Source organism: Helianthus annuus, chromosome 17 (assembly GCF_002127325.2).
Source record: "Helianthus annuus cultivar XRQ/B chromosome 17, HanXRQr2.0-SUNRISE, whole genome shotgun sequence".
Taxonomy (NCBI): Eukaryota; Viridiplantae; Streptophyta; class Magnoliopsida; order Asterales; family Asteraceae; genus Helianthus; species Helianthus annuus.
Window position 1 is genome coordinate 73218929 of NC_035449.2, and position 6041 is coordinate 73224969.

At 37.4% G+C, this 6041-nt stretch overlaps 1 long non-coding RNA gene across 1 annotated transcript; it reads right to left on the minus strand.

Annotated features, from left to right (window-relative positions):
* Positions 1 to 5037: 5037 nt before the first annotated feature.
* On the minus strand, positions 5038 to 5381 carry LOC118489053. The gene is made up of 2 exons (XR_004886001.1): positions 5257 to 5381; positions 5038 to 5152 (listed from the first exon to the last, which is right to left on the minus strand). It is a non-coding gene; the product is annotated as an uncharacterized LOC118489053 (long non-coding RNA).
* Positions 5382 to 6041: the final 660 nt, after the last annotated feature.

Consider the following 6041-nt stretch of genomic DNA (forward strand, 5'->3'; position numbering starts at 1 on the left):
CGAATAGTGCGATGACAGAAGAGTGTAAGCACGTAAGTGTTCTCAAGCAATATCAAGTAGTGAGCAGAGTAATGTAAGCATACTACGAGCAAAATTCTATGCAGTTCTAGCAAGCAGGTAACAAACATAAACCTTATTACCTAGGATGTCGAGTCTTGCACGTGGAGCGAAGCGTCGTTGTGGATCGTTGAGAGCACTGTTCTGGTTATAGTCTGGTTTTAATAAAAACGTTTTTCCATATTAAAACCAAGTTCTCTATAACCAATGGCTCTGATACCAATCTGTCACACCCCCAAAATCCACACGCGGAGTATCACCGCTTGGGAGCGTGACCGACCAGGATCAAGCCACCAATCATATTGAACATGTAATTAATATTAAGTAAAATAAATGTAAACCATCCAATCAATACGATAGGTGTTCAAAACATAACCATAGTTTCAAAGTGTAGCGGAAGCATAGAAAATAAATCACAATAGTTAATAGTTTTTAATGTCATAATAGTTCAACGTAGAAACCACGACTCCTGCCCACAACGACCCGCTTCTCCAGTGCAAGCTCCCAGTACCTAACGATCTGCAAGGCATGTAACAGAATGATCAACAAACTAGTTGAGCGAGTTCACAGTAAGTAAATGCGTAACAGTAAGTACGGGTGGCTCTACAGGGCCAATAGTAAGTTATACAAGTGGGGGCTTCCCATATTATGTGAGCACTAGACTATTCGTATCATCCCTGTTCTTCGTCCGAGAACAGTAGTATATGACCACGTAGGTGTTATCCAACCTACGGAAGAAGTAAGTAATGCGTACACGTAGGTCTTACGTGCGTATCCTTTGTAACGAGGATAGTAATTGGCATATGACCACGTAGGTGTTATCCAACCTACGGAAGAAGTAAGTAATGCGTACACGTAGGTCTTACGTGCGTATCCTTTGTACCAAGGATAGTAATTGGCATATGACCACGTAGGTGTTATCCAACCTACGGAAGAAGTAAGTAATGCGTACACGTAGGTCTTACGTGCGTATCCTTTGTACCAAGGATAGTAAATGGCATATGACCACGTAGGTGTTATCCAACCTACGGAACCACGTAGGTGTTATCCCAACCTACGGAACCGTCCTGACATCCGAGGACTATGATAGATGATAGTCTAGGAAAAGCATATATACGTTCTTAGTCAATGATAACCTTTAACCCATTCCCACGACCCGGGAATCCCATGCCTTAGTAGGAGTGTGAACTCACCTTGGTTTGCTCGGTATGCTAGGTTATGCACTCACAAGTAATTAATCAAGTCCTATTGTTTGCACGTATAACAAATCAGTTCATGTTCGCAATGATACGCATGTAATCAAGTGTCACATAGTGCTTGATAGCCAATATCATGTATCAATCATGTATCACGTAACAGTTAACTCATTCATACAATTCACGTAATTCATATGGACATTTACAGGATCATGCATCACTCAAAAACTCAGACAAGTATAGGGGGGGTCTCCCCTGTTCAAAACTTGGGTAACACATGATATATCATACAATCGGATACGATATCATACAGTAACATGCTGTAATGCACAGAACATACGGATCATACAATAGGCTCTATTTACCGATGTTTACAGATAACATGCTTCATACATCACTTTGTAAAGTTCCAATTCTACATAACGCATGCAAGTTTGGCAGTCAACAGAGCCTAACATTTAAACAAAACATAGGGCATGAGGGCTCGGTACTACATCACAAGTAAGGAGGTCGGGCTAAGCATGATAAGCAAGTTCGGACCTCATTCATTTGTGTTAATAAACTCGGTTAACATGAGGGTTTGTAAAACTCAGGCCTTGCAAAAACATTAAACTCGGACCATGGGAGGTCCTTAAACTCGGACCTGGCAAACTATTAAATAAACTCAGACATCATTTTCATGTTATTAAACTCGGACCTAGTGATGTTCATTATCTTCGGACCATATGAAATTATGATAAACTCAGACAAACTATCAGTAATTCATACGAGACATTCAAGTTCAATACGATTTCATCAGTTACGTTCTAGTTCTTCCTGCGATCGTGAATCCTTATTTTTTTACATATATTTACACTACAATAACCTCAATCAAAATCAGTGATTTTTAGCACATCACGTATCCAATCATCAGGCAATCGATTTTACAATCAATCAACAACATTATCACAATAGACAGGATCAAATCAGCAACCACAGAACTAGCATGAGAAGAACTAGGGTTTACAAGAAATACAAGAATCAATGATTAACAACAATCAAACAATCACAAGAATGCTTAAACAATTACCTTGATCCGATTCTAGATGAATTGGTAATCAACTTGATGCAAAAATCCAAGAATAATAAGAAGATGGTTGTAGAGGGGATTAGAGGAGATGAAAGTACGTGTTTTTGGTTTCTTGCAAATGATTAGAGAATGATTAAGGAAGGGGATTAGGGTTAAGTAATTAGGATTTCACTAATTACCATCTACATCCCTAAGTATTATAATTTACAAATGCACACCATCTCATAACTGTTTCATAGTTCCACCACCAAGTTTACACATTTGACAAGTTTCACAAATAACCAACAACTATACACAATCAAACAATCAAAACATATATAATTTCATGGCAATCAATACATGATCGTGCAATAAATACGAAATAGAAATCTTGGAAATTTGAGTTGTCACACTCACCTTTGATTTGCTCGGTAAGATTAGTTACTTGTTTACAGCTGGACACCCAAATCCTAGTATGGTTCCAATGCCAGTCAGTTTTGTATACGCATAAATCACATATTCTTTATACACATTACACCAGTAGCGAACAAGCATGACACATATCATTACTCATGTTATAACAAGTGTTCGAGCCATAAGTATACTTACGTCACAAAGTTCATATTTCCCAATGCCACAATCAAACAGTTCGGTTCCCCTTCAGGTAACATGCAAGTTCACTTAATACACAATAAGCAATTTGAGTCACAAGTAATTTCAATGACAAGTATACTAAGCTAACAACCACTTGCCAGCCCATTACGGCGTTCCTGGTTGTGTGCGGTCCAACTGGTTTTCGACCCAACTAAATGTGTGTGTGACAGGCTAAATCCCAAGCCCAAATATGTCCCGGCCCATAACACTTATGTGATTCTGTTTCATCTAGTGACTCAACAGAACAGGTCTGATTATGATGTTGTGTGAGGCCCAGTTTGTATGAATAACAAGCAAAACCCCCATGTAACCGGCCCACCAATGTGTTGTGTATTTAGACTCCTATCATGCCCACTGTTATGCCCACCGATTAACTACCAAGATAATATTCATATTCATTCATTTATATTATCATCCTTAACACATAATTACCATCATGTAAGCCGACATCTTTCGGTGTACACCCCAACACACAAGTAATACCATCTAGCATCATAAACTATTTACGCGACGAAAATGCCATGGACGAAAGGCCAACTTTCGTCGGGTCTAAGCTGACGGCGAAACTCCTTAGGTTTCGTCGGAAGTCAGCCGGAGAAACTCCTCTTATTTCGTCGTGGTGAACCTGAACCCTAACAGTTTCCTGCAACCCTAATCGCATACTAGCAGTTTCATCATCTATTTCTTAGTCATCAATCAACAGAATGTTAATCAAGCATTATCGAAGACTCCTTACCAATGAACTATAATAGTATGAGACCCTAAGCTGTTATGCACAATCATGACAGTCATCACATAGAATCATAAAATCATCATTATCAATCATCCAGTTTCACGTAACATTCCAATTGATACATCACATGGCCGATCACAGTTACTGGCTTATATTACTTGTTTTTCATTCTAATAAAGTACCCTATTTCATATAACATAGTTATCATAGATCACACGCAAACACCTTGTGTTAATCAGGCACACATATAAACAAGATCAAACGAGTAAGATTCAACACGGATACAAATCACTAACCATAAGCTCGATCCAATAGAATGATGCTTCGAATGGGGGGGGGGGGTCTCGAGGTCTGCCGTTGCGAAGCCAAAGAGAAGTAGGGTTTCTTTATTTTGAGTTTTGAGTTAAACTATCACAATATACGTACACTCAATGATATAAGTTTTGGGGCAGTTGGCCTCTTTGGCCGAAATGGGCTCAAGCCCACACAATTGGGTTGTCAGCCTCATATGGTAAAGTTGTTTTTTTTTTAATCTAGTTTGTATTTTATTGGGCTACACGGGTGTAGGATGCGGCCCAATACAATCGCGTACTTGATTAACAGAATCATACGAGCACTGAATGTTTACCACTTAGAAGAGAATTAACGAGGAGTTAAGATCACCAGATTAAACGTTATATGAAAGTTCGGGTTGTCACAATGACAGTGTGTTTTAAAATGACATCTGAATATGTTGATGATGACAATGTGTTTTAAGGTTTATGTGTTTTTCCATTTTAATGTTGATCATGACAGTGTGTTGAAGACGAAGACACTGACAGTGTGTCCAGCAATCGGCTTGCTGTTAAAACACAATGTCAAAAAATCTGCTTGCCGTTAAAACACAGCGTCAAGAAATCTGCTTGCTGTTAAAACACAATGTCCAGCAAGTTGCTTGTTGTTAAAACACAACGTCAAGGAAATCTGCGTGCTGTTAAAACTAGGGCTGGCATATCGGGTCAACCCGATCTGTTAAGACACGAACACGAAACCTGTAAACACGAACACGACACGAAATCTTATCGTGTCAGATTTTTCAAACACGAACACGAACCTGTTAATAAACAGGTTACACGAAATGACCTGTTAAGACACGAAAATGTTGCCAACATATCATATGACCTGTTTAAGACACAAACACGACCTATTAAGACCCGAACACGACTTGTTAAAACCCGAACACGACCTGTTAAGACACGAACATGACCTATTATTCCACATTTGAAATTAGTAATTAAGGAACCTGTTTAATGAAAATTTAGTCGCCAAAGGTTCACAAAAGTCATAAAAATTCATAAGCACATAATGTCTTAACAAACTTAAAACGAAATCCATAAAAGTCTAATCATAACATCCAAATAGTTTCAACATTCAAGTTCCCATATGCCTTTCTTTCTCAAGATCTTCAATTCCAAACAATCAAACCTACACACAAATAATTACAGTCGTATTAGGCATGGACAATTTGACATAAACTCATTCATATAGTTTTATCAAGCAACATTTCTAGAAACATTTGAAATGGGTACCTTGAGATGTTCTTTGATTTTTAACAATCAACACTACTTGAAGCATTTGGAGTGGATACCTTAGGATTGTTTACGGAATTTGAAGCATCTGATTCACGGCTAATGTCAAGCGACATTATATCTTCTGTGAGCCAACTTCATCATTTTTATCATCTACCTCCATAGAGCCAACTTCATCATCTTCCAAATTCATAGAGCTATCATTTTCTAGATCGACTTTGATAGAATCGGAATCCATATCCACCTACAATAGATAAAAAAATAAATAAGTTACACAAAAAGTTTATAAGGAAATTTAACCAAAAACTATAAAAGTTGAACCAACAACATACCGGTGTTTTGCCCTTCTTTTTCCCCACTTTATTTTGTGAATCGCTCATGACTTTAACGTTGAATGAATCAGCAACTATATCCAAAACAAAACACAATTTAAGAAACAAATCTAAATAAAAGCTACTATATCAAGAAACAAAAAATTCAGTTCTTAATCTGATTGAACAACAACTATATCAAGAAACAAAACAAGATTCTGATTAAATAGCAACTATATCCAAAAACAAAAAATTATGTTCTTAATCTGATTGAACAGCAACTATATCAATTAACAAAACGAGATTCTGATTAAATAGCAACTATATCCAAAAACAAAAAAAAAAATCAGTTCTTAATCTGATTGAACAGCAACTACATCAACATGAAGACTCAATTTCATCATTTACAAGTCATGATGAGCCAATAAAGACAAGCTGATCTAAAGCCAATAAACCATGCCAATCAATTTTTAT